The following is a 17,765-nucleotide window of genomic DNA, read 5'->3' on the forward strand; positions in this document are numbered from 1 at the left end:
CAGGTTGCAACTAAGACATCATATATCGCGTTTTCGTTTGCAGAGGGGGCATTGGTCCCCCTGACCCCCCTCTCGGGAGCCCTGATTCTACTGAATATCGTCATTACACCAATATATAATGGAAACATAAGCTACCGGGACGCATCTTTTGAAAATGTACCATTACATAGGTGTATAGAGGGAATGGACCAATCAGAGGGTTAGGGAAAAGGATAGTAATAATATAGTTGCTAAGATCGAGTTTTCGACCAACCAACATGGCGTAGAGAGTATGCTATTGGCCAGAAGACTGGAGGTCGTTGGTTTGAATCCTCTATTTTGGTTACGGTAAGATGTCTTTGATTTGGGAATTTGTAGACAAGTTTCCTTTTAGGAAACGTATTGTGGTACACTTTCAAAAGGTGCTACCGGGACATCCGCCACTACATGTAGTATTCATTACACACTTTGTATTTTTTAGTGTCTGAATCAACAGTACAGAAGATGTGGTTACAAATTGGTGGTTCACTTGATAACTTCACTGATGCAGCTCTTCAATATTACATTCGTGCATTCGAATCCACCACAAATGGGAGCGAACTTTTTCACAAGTTTAGCTGTGATGCAATTGAAGTGATCCCAGGTTTATTTCACGGAAAACTTCAACGTATGGAAGCAGTGGAGCAAACAAGAAAATTGCTTGATGTGTTTCTGAGGTAAAAACCAAACATATAGTGGCATTTTCATTCTATACCGATGCTATAGCTTGTTTAACCAGTGTAGCTTATCAACAGTGATTTACATTTATTTCAATCATGTCTGGTACGACGAACGACAGTTCTGCCAGATTTCAGAAACTGCCTTCAATGATTAATATGCTTATCCAGTGATCTCGTGGGATTGCTGTTGACTGAGCCAATCCCAATCTCTCCGTCTAAATTCAAGTACGAAACTTGTCTTAAATCAGTCTGTATTTATTGGTCGATATCCAAAAACTTCATATAAAGTCGCCAAATAGATAACGCAATTGTCTATACCAGCCAGTAAATGAGACATACTCAAGATGCATAAAACGGGGCAAGATGCATATTTTAACTTTGCCTACATTACCGTAAAAAATAGCACGAATTTACGATTTGTATACCATTAAATACTCTTGCCAGCATCTATGTTCAATACACAAACATTAACGTTTTGAAATTTACATTTCAGAGATGAAAATAGCAAAGTTTCACAACAACAACAAACGACTAATACGGTGCTTACAACTGATGAAATACACATAATAGAATATATTGGGGGATACGTGTTACGAAAATTGAAGCGCAGTGCCACAGATGAACAACAAGGCATTTTGTCTAAATAGAAAGTGACACCAGTTGCACAGCGGGTTCATCTATGATTGACACACTACAAAACGACGAATACGGAACATTACTGAAGCCAAGTCCTACTCTGATGAAAATTTTGCTGAGGCTGGAAGTGGATTTTCGAAAACACTTCAGCTTTTGTAATACAATGCAGACTGTGTTTAAGGAGATATCAATGCTATCATTATTATTATTATTATAATTTCACGATTCAACTAGCAACAGTGCAAGACTATAGCCTAAGGTTTTAAAAACATTGTAAGACTTACGACGCTAGTCTAGACGGCTTATTAGAAATTCAGGTCCTTCAAAATTGATTAAGTTGCTGACAGGCTAACAGTAGCCTGGCTGGGTTAACTTTAGGGCTGCACTAGAGTTTAATTTTAGGCTTCTGACAATAACATAATGTTAAATAATAGGTTAAAAATAGCCTAACATGTGGATAGCACCTTACCCATGGTACAAAACTATATTCCTAATTAGCCAAGCACCTTAGGCGGTGAGATAGCTCAGTGGTAGAGCTCAACGCACATAAAATCGAAGGAACATCCCATCTAAAACTCTTGTGATGTCCGTTTAAGCTACTGCGCAAGTGTCTGTAGTGAAGCGTGACGGCCGACACGTAAAACAGAGCAAAAAGAGGAGTTTCCATTCATTGTGTTATATCTCGTTGCTGGGAGTAATAAGTAAGCAATTTTAATTTGATGACGTCAGAGTGACGTCATTTAAATATAAAAAATATTTTGTCAAATGTGAGTTGTCTTTTTCTTATACACGTAGGGAAAAAAGTTGAAAATGAGACTAGAAACTTGCACAAAAGGAAAAATGCACTTTCGCCACTAGCGGCGCAAGGTGCTGCTTAAAAAACGGCCATAACTTTTTTGCCAAGGGTCTCTGGTTGGAGGAGAGTAAAAATCTTAATCTAGAGGAGTTAAACTTTCCAACGATACCTAATTTGTTAAGGTCGCAATTTATTCCAGGTCAATACGTTTTACGCTCAGACAAATAGTGGACCAATGAAAGATGGTATTTCCGCACCGTTTCAGAATCGGCAGCTTAAATTTCGCTCTTTAAGTCCAAAACTAAAAATCTGTTTTATAAAAAAAATCTAGGCTTAAAGGCATATCCAATAAAATTTTCAAACTGGAATTAAGCATTAAAATGCGTAAACTGAACACTCAAGAATACATTTTTAAAAAAATTACCGAAAAACAATTGTTTTCAAGGGCGCTGGCGAGGCCCAAAGTCCAATTTTCATTTATTTTTTATTTTTTTTAAAATGACCAAAAAGTGGAAACACTGCTAGAGTATACGTCATAATTGCCAAGAGCTCCAGCAATATCAAAAGTCTTTTCGCGCCAGCGATGCCACTCTTGATGTAATTACATCAAATTTGATGTTTTTGGGTAACTTTTTGATGTTTGATGTTTTTGCCCAAAAATCTGATGTTAAGCAATTTGCTGTTAACTAGCTCAGACTAAATAAAATATAATCAATTTGGTGAATTCAATAACTTTAAAAGGACAGCTTCTAGCTCGCCAACTTGTATCCCAAAGTAGTGGAAGCTGCACCAGCTGGCAACCATTAAATTGGCTAGTGGAAGTTATGAGAAATGGTGGTCCACGTAAAAGATACATGAGCATGATGAGCCGTTGTGAAGAAAACTGATAGGCTGGTTGTAGTATCTAAAATGAAGACATTAAGGGCCATATTTTAAAACCTTACTTGAGCTCAAGTCGGCCTTGACTAAAAATTCGACCCCATGAAGTAGGCTAAAGTGTAATACCAAAACACGGTGTACCAAAATGATGCTTTAGTTTGATGTTTCATAACTAGCCAATTGCTGGGCTTCATTCATCATAAAAGATGCATTTTGTAAAATCAGTTTTGCATTACATCTGAAGTGAGTCAAACTTGAAGTCGAGTAGGGTTTTAAAATACAGGCGTAAGTTGTATATATATACTGTAGGTAAGCTTATTTGCAAATATCAGCCACCAAAATTAAAAAGGTACCGCATTGAAAGTGTACTCACTGGTCTACACGATTTTTGCTCTAGGCCTATGAACTTTGAAAACTGATTTAGAGCAATTTTGGGGTGCTGAATCCGACTCTTACCTCAGATTTATCCTATCACGTCAGGTTTGTGAGATAACAGCAAATTGTTACTTTTGTCAAAAGTGGAAAATTTGATGTTGAGTTTATCACACATACACATTGTGCTATATCCAGAAATCCAGGCCATGTGGTGCATAAGTAGCTGAAATACACCCACCGACTATAATTTTGATACCAATTTGTTGTCTAAGCAACATTATTAACAAGGCAGTAATAACAAACTAAAAGGGAAGCTAAAAGTATAACTGAACCCCTCCTCCGTCAATGTTTTGCATGAAACCACAAAGATTTAAGCAGGCCTATGTCAATGCTTGTCCAGTAACCTTATTTAGGCTGTTTTGGCCTGTCTAACACCAGTGGCGTAGCCAAGAGGGGGGTTTTGGGAGTTACAACCCCCCCTTTGGCACGCGTGTGACGTCACGATATTGAGAATGTTGCTTTCAGTCTAAAACAAATTGCCTAATTTTAAACAAAACTGCATTAAAAGAGCGAGTTTTGCCAATACCAAACATTCAAACATCTCAGCCAGGAATTAGCAACAAGAAAACATAGAGACTTAGCTTTATTTCCGAAAAATTAACATGATCTTATCCTTTTGCTATGCCACCGGACAGCACCATTTTACAGGAATATTCATACCCACATTTTTGTTGAAAATGCTCTCAGAATGCACCAAATTCAAAGTAATTTTTCAAAATTTTCTGGGGGAGGCCCCCCAGACCCCCCGCCGCTGGGTCGTCAAAACCCCCCCATTGAAAATTCCTGGCTACGCTACTGTCTAACACTAACCTTTCCTTATAGCACTGCATAATTATGTTGGTAGTAAACGCAACGCCAAATCTTCCACTTTTGATAAAAGTAACAATTTGTTGTTATTATATCTCAAAAACCTCACGTGATAGGATAAATCTGAGGTCAGATTCGGATTCAGCACCCCAAAATTACTCTAAATCAGTCTTCAAAGTTTTGGAGCAAAAATAAATTCTTTTTTCGTAGACCAGTGTTTTTTAGTTGCATATAAAATTCTGCTAGCCAAGTAGTTTTTCTTGAAAACATGTTTTTTAAATAAACCTTTAAGTAAATTTTAGGCAGTGGCTATTTGACCGGCGCCGGTCTTTGAATCTGAAACACTATTTGACCGGTCATGACGTCACTATACAGTCACTTTTTTCTTTTTCTCTTTCAAAGCAAAAGACGAGAAGCGCATATAAGTTCTAAATCCAACCATCTCACTCAACTCGTAACGTGGCGCCTGCGATACGTCGCCGCCTCCGACTCTAGAGGGACTGAGTTCGATACTACTCGGAAGCGTTATTTTTTTTTATTTTTTTTTTTTAACCAAATTTTGACACGAAGTGCATTTTTTAGTCAGTTTTTAATTATTGTTTATGTCTTTTTAAATGTGAGTAATAAAGTTAGAGTTTTTTTAATTTGCTGGAATTTGAGAATTTCTCTGGGTAATTTTCCGATTGTGGCCGTGCTAACTACTGATACGGTAGCCTACATAATTTTTCAATTCAGCCACGTTTTAAACTTTTCAAGGTTTTGCCACGTCTTCCCGTTCATTAACGTGCTGGGAGGTCTATATGTATCGATTTTTGTAGTTAGTATCTTTTTCGTCCCGGACGCGTTAATGACGAAAAATAAAATGATTGATTGATGTGACCGTGTTTGCCGAACGAAGCAATACATTTTTGCTCTCAACAAAATGCACTTTGGGTCAAAATTTAGTTAAAAAAAAAGAACGCTTCTGGGAAGTATCGAACTCAGTCCCTCTAGAATAGGAAGCGGCGACGTACCACACGCGCCACATAACGAGTTGAATAAAATGGTTGGATTCAGAACTTATATGCGCGCTTCTCATCTTTTGCTTTGAAAGAGAAAAAGAAAAAAAGTGACTGGACAATGACGTAATGACGGTCAAATAGTGTTTCAGATTCAAAGACCGGCGCCGGTCAAATAGCCACTGCCTAAATTTTACGAAGAAAGTGTAGATTTAATGTAATTGTTATCTTTTTTTATCATTTTATTGACAAAACGCACCCGAGCTTTCAATTTGATGTTTTAAAAATTGATGTGAGTGGCAACACTGTTTCGCGCGCTGGGTTGCAAAGTTCGGACGTGTTGCGTTCAAAGGAGTTTTGCAGGATAATTTCACACTTTTTTAAGTTTCTAGGATATTTCGTTGAGTAATAGTAGCAATGTTACGAGAAAGGTGAGGTACGGTAGTATAATTCTAGTAGCATTGCTAAAAATTAAATGTCCATAAAATCAATATTGCATCATTGTTTGACTATTGTAGAAACAATATTGCATTATAGCAAATACTATGCCTGACTTTTGTGTTGTGCTTGGCTGTGACACGACAGCATTGCATAAAGTTAGTATGTTTGGGTTTCCCAAAGACAGTACCGGTACCGTACACAAAAAAAGGAAATGGAATAAATTTGTCAACACCACAACTTGTCATTGGAGTGGACCAAAACCACACCACAGAATTTGTAGTCAGCATTTTCAAGAAGCAGACTTCAAAAATTTTCTTTAATTCCAAATGGGATATGCCAAAAGACTTGACTTGAAACCCGGTGCATGTCCATCAATCTTTCCTTCTCCACCAGAAACTAGTGCAACAACTGAAAGATCACATTTGACTTCTTCCTGGCGACCAGCTTATAGAAGACGCCAAGTTAATGAAGTAATGTTGATTTTATGGTTTATTGTATTTATTTAGAATTACAGTATTAGGTTTTGATAACCTGTACGGTACCCCAGGGCCTAATTTACAACAAGGCCATTAACCTAGTGCAGCGGTTCCAACCTGTGGGTCACGACCCCAACTGGGGTCGCCTGACAATTTGCCTGGGGTCACCTGAGGCCTTCTGAAAAGTTTAGAATTTCATTAGTTTAGAAACTTTTCCACAAGAATTCCAAGATACAATGAAAAGCATTGTAAGTGTCGTGAATTTTGTAAAAGCTAGTGCTTTAAACAGCCGCCTATTTTCAAAAGTTTGCAGTGAATTGGATACATCCAGTAATGTTCTGTTATTTCACACTAGTGTGAGATGGTTGTCCAGAGGCAAAGTTTGGAAACGTGTTTTTGATCTTCGTGATGAATTAAAAACATTTTTTAATCAAATATCTAAACCACAGTTTGAAGCACTTTTCGGCGACAAAAACCAACTTCACAAAATTGCTTGGTGTTAAACTCGTATGTTTACTTTGTCATTCTGTACTTGTTTGCGCCAGCAGAAAAAGATAAAATGGAATGAATTGAATTCACTTTAGGCCTATAACATCGTTAAAAACAGAGTGAAATGGTTCACCAGGCATTTGATAATTAAAGTACGGTAACTTGCGTTCTTCTAGGCTACTAGGTTACCAGAAGAACGCAACCTAGTATGGTGGCCTATAGTCACCAGAAGAATGCAAGTTACTTTAATTATAACATCATTATTGTATGCGTGGTTTATATAGTTGTCAATTTTTAGGTGCTTTAGGTTACTATAAATTTTTTGTGTCATATTGGAGAATTTCTGCCTCTTGGTTTCCAATACGAAGAGGAAGATAGTACGGTGGTTGAAGTGAAAGTGATGATGAAGGAGAAAGTATGCTAGAACCTGAACCCTATCGTTTTGAGCCTGAGTACACAGAGGCAGAGATCAATTAGCTTTACCTTGCTGATGTGACTGACGTTTCTCAGCAGGAGGATCGAGTTGGGAACACTGATGGGTAAGCAAATTTAGATATTTGACAACATATACAGTCCTCGAAATTAGCGGCGGCACACGGCAATTGCCGTGGTAAATGCCGCCGCAAACGTCATAATGGCCATTCTGCTACGGCAATAAAAATGCCGTCGCAAAATGAGCATTTAATTCGGACAAAATTTGTTCAAAATTTCTTCCTGTTTGATTTACTAGCAGCGTGAGTTTAATCAGCAGAAACATCGCACCAAGACCTCACCTCGGACTATTTTACTTGCTGTGAACACTCACACAGTCTTCAAAATTAGCATACTTTTACTTCGCAAAAACATTGACGAGGCCAAACGGCATTAAGTTGAAATTGCCTCGGCAATTGCTGTGAACGTTTATTACGAAAAAATTGTACCAAAACATGCAAAATGAGAGGAGAAAAAAATAATCGAATAGTCTATCACGACCGCACTGTTTGATTTGTTGTGATGTAATAATACCAAAAGTAGTGATAAAGCGATCAACGCGATACGCACGCTGTTACGGTGATTCACGTTATAACTCATTGGGGGGGAAAAGTAAGTTAATTTTGGGTTGATTCAACGTTCGAGTCAGCACAAATCGATTTGATTTTCCCGGCGAGTTATATCGCGTAACAACAATGCCCAATAAGAAAGTTACGTTTGTTTTACATTAATTCGACATCTAGCGACGTTAAATTATCATGAAATAACGTTAATTGCTCAATCAGATACCGATAACAAATCAAGAGCTCCCTGCGAGAAGATTGCCTCGATTTACGTATACAGTACACTAACATAATTTCGGCACAATTAGGATACTGCGAGCAACACAAAGTCTGTTAGATAAAGAACTAGTTAGAATCGGAATCATCGGATGATGAGGTTGTCGCGTCGTCACTGGAATACTTGAAGAGGCAAAACTGCCCGTTCTTGAACTCGCGATACCATATGATCGGAAGCATTGCTTTTCTTTACTGCCGAAGAACCATTTATCCAATTTCGTACCACTTTTTATATTCGCAACGACACCGGTCAAAAATAAGCATTCGATGAAAGAATAACTTTTGCGTAACAATTAAGCCAGTATTTATAAGGTTGCAAACTTTTTACAGTTCACAAGAGCATTGTCAGCGCATAAAATAGCGTGCGTGATGCTCTGGGCTACCGCCGTGTGATGCGCATAAAAAATCGTTTGATTAAAGCATACGGCAATTGCCGCCGCAATTCAAGGTTTGTTGATTTGGCGACGGCAATGTTTTTGCCGTCGTAGATGGAAGCTAATTTCGAGGGCTGCATATACTGCATTTGTTTAGCTTTACTTAAAATAAAATAATTAAATCACCGACCGTAGCGGGATAAGTGCTCACTGCTCAGCTTTGCATTGTATTTCCCTATGGGTTTGTAAGGCCTTGAACCTACAACACAACACATCATTGTACAAAATGCTGTACAACACAGCTGCCGCAAAACGACCTATCAAAAATTTTACACATTTTGAGGTGTGTTGAGCACCACACCATATCAGGGAGCACCATATTAACCTAATTATTTTACCTAATGGCTTATGATTCACAATAAGTAGACAATGGGCCATTTACACCAGTATAAAGTGAGCTAAAAAGGCAAATGTGATCCCATACTTGATTCAACTTCAAGTGTTGGGTATGAGAAGATAGGTACTCTTTGTACTAAGCCTTTGGCACTAAGAAAGTAGGGTGGCCAGTTCCTTTCTCTCAGCCGCCTTTCCTGCAGCAATTATGCCCACCCAATTTATTACACCCTAGCTAGAGGTGAGCGATGTTATCAACAACCAGCTGAAGCTGGGTATCGAACCAGGTTTGGTTGGTTTTGAATCTTTATCCTCGGACTAACAAAGCCTTGATAGCTTATTCCTGGTAGTTTCGCATACATGTAGATTGTAGAGGGTCTGCTACAATTCGGTGAGTCCAATTCTTATCCGTTACACCATCCCTCTGCGCCAAAGTAGGCTACAAGGTGTAAAATGAAAATAATTCACTGACAGTGCAACCTCTACGACACCACAACAATGCAGTTTGTAAACAATTTTAACTTTGTGAACAATTTTAACTTTGTGAACAATTTTGACAATTTTTGATCTAACGCTACAATTTTGATAAATTTTTCATTTTTTTTGACAAGTAAAAAAGTAATCACCCTAATTATTACCAATTTTATATCAACAGGTGTTCATGTTGTCACTGTGTGGCAATGGTTGAGCAACATCAAGCTTTGTGCTACTGTGAGATGGATACAGCACGGATGAAAGACATGCTGGATGGACAATTGGACATGCATGATTACATTTACTCTGCTTGTTTGTATATGGCGCTATTGAAACAAAATAAATTGACTTGACTTGGTATCGCCTTATTTGTTTCCAAGTTATCAATTCCGTTCAGTAAAAATAAAGTAAAAAAGAATTTTTTTAGGTTAAATTAAAATGGCCTTAGTAATATATAAGTCTGCACCGAGTGAAAAATGCACTAAACTATGAAAAGCAATTCAATGTCCTGTTAAATCTACATAAAATCGCTCATTTTGTTGGTCCAAGAAATGTAGCCTATGTGATCAGACGAGCGTGAATTTACACAGTAGCCTATGTAGAGTTGGTTGGTTGTGTAAAATCATGTGTATGCCATTTCTTTGAATGCAGTATTTGAACTAGACAAAACATTATTTAATTCTCCAAGTATAAAAACTACCGCTTGTAATCATAGAAACTCTGGTTAATGAGAGAATACATAGGCTACAGTTAAATCGCCCGCAGTAAGAAATATTGCTCGATCAGCTTTTATGACGTAGGCTGTACAGTGTACAGTCGCACGCTTCGCTGCTCACGCAAATTCCCGTTTTGACAGCTCTGACAAAACCACGCGCGCAATGGTGGTCAGACCGCAATGGGGCAAAATTTTATTGAAAATCGTTTTATGGTAGCATGTTAAACACAAAGAACGTGGAAAGTAGCCAAGTCAGGTTTTTCCTTTAAACTTGTAAGTATCAGGACACGTCAAGTTTAGTAAAATTGAAAAAAGTATTTGTTTGTGGTTACTCTGATGGAAAGATTTTCAAAATTGATTAAGAATTCGCAAAGAAAGTGCAATTTGAGTGTGGAAAAGAAACTGAAGACAAGAAGCAGGTGTAGGCCTACAAGTGGAAATTGAAATCATAACCTGTTCTGGACGGAAATTTAATTAATTGTTTTGAAATATAACTGTTACAATTATGATGCTTTTTCCTAATTTGCTTTTGAGTACATGTTTTAATTTTTTATCACCTCTTCGGCCACCTTTCAGTGAAGTAATAAATGCATTTAAATCGTCAAACTGTGTTTGTTTAGTAATTTTGTAAAATTTGTATCTAATTTTGATTTATCAAACTTTATGCAAAATGAAGTGGTACGAATGTATTTAACAATATTTAATTTCATTTCACCTTTTTTTTCTGAATTCATGCGGTCGCACTGAGCCGGTTTCCTGTAAACTTTCAAAGTAAAAGATTCTGGAAACTTATCACTACTGTACTGTTATAGTCGTCATTTTATTTACGTTGAATATATGTAACTCGTGACCAGCGTCACTACATAATCACAGTTCAGCGTTTTCTGGTACAGACGTTGGAATTGATTACTACCGCACTGCGCGTGTAATCAATTGAGCGTTCTGTACCACGTTCCTCAGTTGATTGTTTTGCGTTTCTTTCTTACTATATATTGCGTTGATTTTATACACTGAATCAGTAAGTAACAAGAGGTAAATGGTTTTCTCACTTGGTTGGCTATCGCTACAATTATTATTGTTTATTTTATATTAAACGTCTGGAAATACAACAGACATTTAACTGGCGTCGCCGGCAGGATCTTTACAGAATTTCTACAGGATTTTAGAAACATGGAGAAACTGATCGAAGTCCTGCAACAACAAATTGCCAACCAAGAACGCCAGACGAAGGAGCAAATTGCCAGACAAGAAGAACGTCACCAAGAACAAGTACAACGTCACCAAGAACAAGTACAACGTCACCAAGAACAAGAACAACGTCATCAAGATCAAATTGCCAACCAAGTAAAGCGCCACCTTGAACAACTACGAGAAATACGAGCCCAAACTTCAAGACCACAACCAACAACAATACAACAACAGGTATCTTTACCTAAGTTCGTAACGTTCGATGCCACCACTGAACTGTGGGCAGACTATTGGAAGAGGTTTAACACCTTTGTAGCAGCACATTCAGTCGCACATGACAAAATGCCGCAGGTTTTTCTCACCAATCAATCACCTACAATCTACAAAATGTTAACAAATTTGGCTGCGCAGGAAACAAACCCAAAAGAAGTCAACGATCTCACCATGACGGAAATTACAAATTACATGGCTCAACAATTCGACCCAAAACGCTTCATCGTGAGGGAGCGATTCCGTTTCTGGAGCGAAATGAAGCGCAAGCCCGGTGAAACAGCTCAAGAACTAGCCATCCGCATACGCCAGGCAGCTGCCACCTGTGACTTCTCGTCCATTTCAAATCCATTGGACGAAGCTTTACGTACTCGTTTTATTTGTTCAATAGGTAACGAGGCGGTGCTTAAGGCGTTATTCAAAATCAGAGCTGATGAACTTACTTTCAAACGTGCGCTGGAGGTTGAATCAGAAACCGAAGAGGCAGCCAAGGTGGCCAAAGAAACTGTTTACGGCACTCCACCAGCACCAGTTGCGAAAGTAAGGACCATCAGCAAACCTCCAAAAACTAGGCAACTTACAGGTACTTTCTTTACTTCTAAAAATAAAGAATGCTATCGTTGTGGTAATTCCAACCATAACGCCAATGACTGTAGGTTTAAGAAAGCCACTTGCCATTTCTGCAATATTACGGGACACTTACAGAGTGTTTGTCGAAAGAAAGCTAGACAGTTTAATTAAACCTTCTAAGGTAAATTGTATCGAGGAAATTAACATGCTTTCTAGTTCTTGCAGAAAACCTCGAAATTCAAAGTTGGAAGTACCGATCTCCATTAATTCGGTAACCACACACTTAGAACTGGACACTGCTACAAATGGAAATTTCCTTTCCAACGACGTCTGGACTCGGGTAGGCGCACCTCAATTGCAAGCACCAGTGTCGCAGTTCCAATCTGCTACCAAGCATCTAGTACCAATCACGGGTTCTTTCACGGCCCAGGTAACTTGTCCTTCCACGGGAAGGTCAGATAGTATTCCTTTCGTAGTCACGACAGTCAAAGGACTAAACTTGCTAGGTCGTGATGCAATCTCGTCATTAGGAATTTCTATCGATAAATTCCTTCTGTCTAACTATTCTACTTTACAGAGTATCCAGTCATGCGACAAGCCTGATAAGAGTCTGGAGAAAGCATGCTCCCTCTTATGTGACGAGTTCAAAGATGTTTTTAAGCCTGAACTCGGGTGCCTACGAGATTATGAACTAGACATAGATTTTAAGTCTGATGCTAAACCTGTTTTTCTCAAACCTAGGCCTGTACCTTTCGCGCTAAAGGAGGACTTAGCACAAGCCTATGATTCGGGCATTGCACGTGGTGTATGGACACCAGTTCAGTTTTGCGATTGGGGCACACCGGTTGTTCCAGTCCGTAAGCCTTCAAACTCTTCAGAAGCGAAGGCCAAGTTACGCATATGTGGCGATTATTCAGTCACGGTGAACCCTTCCCTGGAGACCCATCGTCACCCGTTACCCTTACCAGAAGACTTAATGCAAAAGTTGGGTGGTGGGTACGGTTTCAGCAAGATAGACTTGGCTGATGCCTACAATCAGATTCGACTTGGTCCTGACAGTCGAAAACGACTCGCATTAAGCACTCACCGTGGCGTACTTTTACAAAATGTTTTACCTTTTGGCATATCTTCTGCTCCAGGTTATTTTCAGAAGATCATGGACGACCTTACAGCCGACCTTCCAGGGGTTGCAGTCTACCTAGACGACATTCTTGTCAGTGGCACTACTGCTGAGGAGCATCTCCAGAATCTTAGACGGCTCCTCGATCGACTTCACTCAAAAGGCCTGAGGTGTAGGAAAGACAAGTGTAAGTTTGCACAACCTCAGGTAGAGTATCTCGGACACATTTTGTCCAGGCAAGGAATCTCCAAAGGTCCCAAGGTAAACGCCGTACTGGAGATGTCTGCCCCCACTGACGTATCTTCTCTTCTTTCGTTTTTAGGTTCCTTACAATTTTATTCGAAGTTTCTACCGTTGAACGCTTCTACTGTAGCAGAACCACTATACCATCTCACGAAAAAGGACATTCCTTGGAGATGGGGAAAACAAGAGGAAAACTCTTTCGCTCAGCTGAAGCATCATCTATCTACTGATGAGGTTCTTACACATTTCAATGCGTCACTTCCGGTAGGTATCGCATGTGATGCTTCTAGTGTGGGCATTGGTGCTACTTTGTTTCACCGTTACCCAGATGGCACAGAACGGCCTATAGCAAACATTTCAAAAGTATTATCAGCCTCTCAGAGAAACTATAGTCAAATTCAGAAAGAGTCTTTGTCGATAATTTTTGCGTTAAAGAAATTCTATCAATATCTTTTTGGTAGATCATTCATTTTGGTCACAGATCATAAACCATTGCTTAGTCTTTTTGGCCCGACCAAATCGACACCTTCTTTGGCAGCAAATCGTTTGGCTCGTTGGGCACTCTTTTTGTCGCAATTTACATACACTATTGAGTACAGGAAGACAAAGGATCATCAAAACGCTGATGCTTTGAGTCGCTTACCAGCAGGAGGGGATAAAGTCTTCGATGAAGAGGAAAGTGCGGATGACATTGATATCGTCTGTGCTATCGATGCTTTGGATTTGCAGGTCCAGACCCCAAATGCCGCCTCACTGCGTAAAGAATCTTCTAAAGATCCTATCATTTCCACGGTAATGCGTTTCATTCATGAAGGATGGCCGGCCAAGTCTTCTCCACAAGACCCGGTCGAACCGTTCCGTAAGTACGCAGACTCTCTTTCTACTTGTTACGGATGTCTACTTTACGGTTCCAGAGTGGTCATCCCTTCCAAACTTCGTCCTTCCGTCCTTCAGTTGCTTCATGAAGGACATTTCGGCATTGAGAGAATGAAGCAGTTGGCAAGGACGTCCGTTTACTGGCCAAACATCGATCGAGACATCGCGGAACTTTGTCACAAGTGCAGTACCTGTGGCGAATATCAACCGCAATCTAAAACCCAGGTCCAATCATGGACGGTTCCAGAAGCACCGTGGAGTCGCTTACACATAGATCATGCGGTAGAATTCATGGGTTATCATTGGTTACTCAGCATTGATGCTTTTTCTAAATACCCTTGTATTCATGCTACTACTTCCTTATCTTCAACAGCTACTATCAACCTGCTAGAAGAAGATTTTGCTCATTTCGGCTATCCCCATACTGTAGTTACCGATAATGCTACTACTTTTAAATCCACAGAATTCCAAACTTTCTGTAAGGAGAGGGGTATGGTACACATCACGGGTGCCCCTTACCATCCGGAAACCAATGGAGCGGCGGAGCGCCTCGTACGTACGTTCAAGCAAGCACTTCGCAAATCTTCCCTACCCCCGAAGCAGGCCGTCTTGGAGTTCCTACAGCAGTATCGACACACGCCCACTCCGAGTGGCTACTCTCCAAGCCAATTACTCAACAATCGTCAGATTCGAACCAAGATCGACACGCTTCTCCCCACACCGTCTCAAGTGGTACCCCGACAAAACCCTCACAACACGGACGCCTCTGAAGTTACAAAACGACATTTCAAACCGGGAGATCCCTGTTACGCGCTATCATTCACTCCACGACGGAGCCAGGATCCTCGTTGGGTTCCAGCCGAGGTGATTAAGCGACAGGGTAGCCGAATCTTCCTGGTACGTCTGCTGCCACATGGTCCGACGTGGAGGCGCCATATGGACCAACTGCAACCTCGCTATGCATCATCGGAGGACCAGGAGCCGGGAGAAACTCCTGCACCAACAGTCGACTCCTCCGCTGTCTCCACCTCAGCTCGAACGGATTCGGACGACACACCGACTGTACCGGAATTCGGGCCACACAACCCACGAAGGTCGAGCCGTCGCCGCAGACCGCCGGCCCGTTTCGGACTTTGAGAGTTATTGTTTAATTCGGTGTCTTGTTCATATTTTTCTTTGTGTATAAAAATTATCGGGGGAGGTGTTATAGTCGTCATTTTATTTACGTTGAATATATGTAACTCGTGACCAGCGTCACTACTAGAGTTGTAAATGCAAAAAAAACGAACCGTTTTTTTTTAAAAAAAACATGTTTTTTTTCAAAAAAAACTTGGGCCAAAAAAAACACGCGTTTTTTGGTTTTTTTTGTTTTTTTTCATATTTTTCTGGAAAATTTGCAAATTTTTTACAATTTGCAGGTTAGTTTCATTATAGTGCTCTTGAAAAACATTAAACTAGTAAAATTGCTTTTATTGGTGTGCTGAAATTCCTAAGTGTGTGTGCTGGGCAGCAGCATATGTTTTTGCATAGCCCTATAGCCTACGTTGTTTCACTTTCTTTTTCATTCTCAGGTATGTTTGTGGCAGTAGACCTGACAAACATTGAATTAATGCAATTTGATACATGACATAATGTAGATGAGTTAATTTCTTTTTCCTTTTATGGAAGTGCCCTTTATGGAAGGTAGCCTACGATGTTAGTATACCGGTAGGCCTACTGGTTGTTCTTGTACACACTCAATGGGTTGACGAAATTTTGGCAAAAACAAGATGGCAGTATTCAGAACACACATTACCTTGTTTGTGGTAATTTCCTAATGCAAGCTATTGCCAATAGTTTGTTTAAACATGTTTTTTAACTGATAGCTTAACAACGATGTAGCCTATATGCTTTATAAATGTTGAAACAGAAGTATTCTTTTCGTGTGTTGTAAAAGGTCTTAGACACTTTGTCATTGATGCTTCCTGCAGATCATTTGTGACATAATGCAAGAGATCTTATCACTGATATTTTTAGCTGTCAAAAGTAAGTGCATTTGTCAGAAAAGGTTTAGGTTAATGTTCCTTTCAAATGCCCACCACCCATGTTACCTATTGCTAATAACTACCAACCCTGAATGAAAAAAAATTCCCTTTAAAGTGGAGTTTTTCAGCACTGCTCAGTGTTCACATAGTGAATAAATGCTTCATAATACTTTTCCTGACAAGTATAAAGTTTTACCCATATTAGGCTACCGCAATGCAGGATAAAGATACAAAACAAACATCAAAGATGAAAACTTATTTTATTTGGGAACTACGCTGGAGTAAAAAGGAATGAGAATTGACCTCTTGTCGTTACACACCAATAAAACCATAATGCGTAACTTTAATTTTTTTTTTTTTATTGGGTAGAGGAAAGATTGATGAAAAGTTTGGCAAAAACAGAAAAGTGCTGAAGTCTCAAAGTCCTGAAAACTACAGTAGTTCAACTTGGATGGATAAGTGCAACCATACTTCTTTTAAAAATGTCTTCAGGGAAAATAAAAAACAACAAAATTTTTCCATCTTTCACTTCATTTAAATGTGATTTGGGCTAAAAGTTGGGGCTTTAGCACTACACTGCTTTTGTCAAACTTTTCATCAATCTTTCCTCTACCCGATTAAAAAAAATTTTTTTTTTAAAGTTACGCATCATGGTTTTATTGGGGCGTAACGACAAGAGGTTAATTTCTTTTCATCTCAAAAAATAGTTGCCAAAACTTGTTTTAATGTTCATAAACAGATAGCCCTCCCCAGAAAACATGGGGTAGAGCTAAAAATTATCCAAATATGTTGAGCGGTTCTTGAGATATTGCCATTTTCTATTGCTCCTTATCTATGAAGCCACCTAGTGGCTAAGATTACTTCACTTATAACTCGAGAACCGCTTGTGTGATTTTCATCAAGTTTGCACCAAATGCACATCAACTGGAACAACCTCTTGACGTTGTACTGGAAAAGGTGTGGTGCTGCTCAAAAGTGCCTTTGTTAAGTAGAAAAACAGGACACTGACCAGTGACCACCTGGTCCTAACATGGCCATTAACCAAAATCCCAGGTGGCTTCGAAACTGTACACGAGTGTGGTACTGCATTTAACAACTGGCTCGACCAAAGTACAGACAATACTTGAGATGTGCCAACCATAGGACACTGTTACTACTATTTGAGACAGTGAGAAATCTTTTTGGCTCGTGTGTTGAGACTTGGGACCTACAAAATTGCAATGAAAAAATAGGCCTATACCAGACATATAGTCTCATTTAAAGTAAGTTATACGAGTTATGAGACTGTTTCTTTGTTGAAAGAGACGCTATAGCAATGAGTTTACCCTAATTGCTGCATATTGTGACATTTAATGTCAAAATAGGTAAAAAAAACAAAAAAAAACGAATAAAAAACAAAAAAAACGATAAAAAACAAAAAAAACGAGCTCGTTTTTTTTTAAAACAAAAAAAACCGTTTTTTTACATCTCTAGTCACTACATAATCACAGTTCAGCGTTTTCTGGTACAGACGTTGGAATTGATTACCACCACACTGCGCGTGTAATTAATTG

At 39.2% G+C, this 17,765-nt stretch overlaps 1 protein-coding gene and 1 long non-coding RNA gene across 2 annotated transcripts in view; one reads left to right on the forward strand and one right to left on the reverse strand.

The window, feature by feature from the left end:
* The window catches only part of LOC145785322 (uncharacterized), a 36,088-nt gene that overhangs the window by 7,452 nt on the left and 10,871 nt on the right, over positions 1–17,765 (reverse strand). The window lies entirely within an intron of this gene.
* LOC145785992 (uncharacterized) lies at positions 5,777–9,466 on the forward strand. Its single transcript, XR_014291237.1, has 3 exons — positions 5,777–6,160; positions 6,954–7,194; positions 9,388–9,466. It is a non-coding gene; the product is annotated as an uncharacterized LOC145785992 (long non-coding RNA).

Source organism: Aplidium turbinatum, chromosome 16 (genome assembly GCF_918807975.1).
Source record: "Aplidium turbinatum chromosome 16, kaAplTurb1.1, whole genome shotgun sequence".
NCBI lineage: Eukaryota > Metazoa > Chordata > Ascidiacea > Aplousobranchia > Polyclinidae > Aplidium > Aplidium turbinatum.